This window comes from Salvelinus sp. IW2-2015, linkage group LG19 (assembly GCF_002910315.2).
Source record: "Salvelinus sp. IW2-2015 linkage group LG19, ASM291031v2, whole genome shotgun sequence".
Lineage (NCBI taxonomy): Eukaryota > Metazoa > Chordata > Actinopteri > Salmoniformes > Salmonidae > Salvelinus > Salvelinus sp. IW2-2015.
In genome coordinates this window covers 17,458,837-17,459,723 of record NC_036859.1, presented here as the reverse complement: position 1 = coordinate 17,459,723, position 887 = coordinate 17,458,837, and positions in this window count along the sequence as shown.

The window sequence follows — 887 nt, the reverse complement described above, 5'->3', positions numbered from 1 at the left end:
TTCCCTATCAGATGACCAGCGGGAGAAGTATACATCCACCTTCCAACACTACTAGTCTGTTCCCTATCAGATGACCAGCGGGAGAAGTATACATCGCTGCTGCGTGCTTTGAACGGTGAGTTCTCATCGTTTTGAGGATTTCAAAGTGTTGGAAAATGACATGCTGTTGGTTTCCTCTCCTTTCACCTTCAATGTGCATAACGCTCCAACTGACCTGCAACTTGAGCTCATCGATCTTCGGTCTGATGCAGTGATTGGAGAACTATTCAAAACAATGTCACGGACGAGGTTCTATGCATCTCTAGATGAACAAAACTTTCCAAAGATTAGGAGTCATGCTCAGAAGAGGTTTGTACTGTTTGGGTCAACCTATGTATGTGAACAGACATTCAGTGATGAAATATAACAAGTCAAGGCACAGATCTCTGACTCTCACCTCTCAGCAATCCTGCGCATAGCGACGTCAGAAACTATACCTGACTTCACTGCTCTAGTCGATGCCCATCAGAGACTTCACTCCTCACACTGATTGAGTAGTTTAAATGTAATGTTGAGCTCTCTCTCTTTGTGTTTATGTGCAAACCCGTTAACAAGAGTTCTGTCTGTGGTGCTGAATGCACAGTGTACTTTTCCCTCTGTGTAGTTCATTGCATGTTTAATAAGGAAAATACCTACCAAAAGGAGAATGTGGATGTGGTTTATTTCTGTGCATATTTAACTTTTTAACAAGTAGCATATCTGGATGTGATTTACAGTAGATATATCTGTCAGTCATACACATGATGTATWATCCTGTAATATGATTCTGGCCRGRGATGGCAAAAATATATTCTAATGTGGCCCTCCATGGAAAATAATTGCCCAGGCCTGCTGTAATCGCTGCCAAA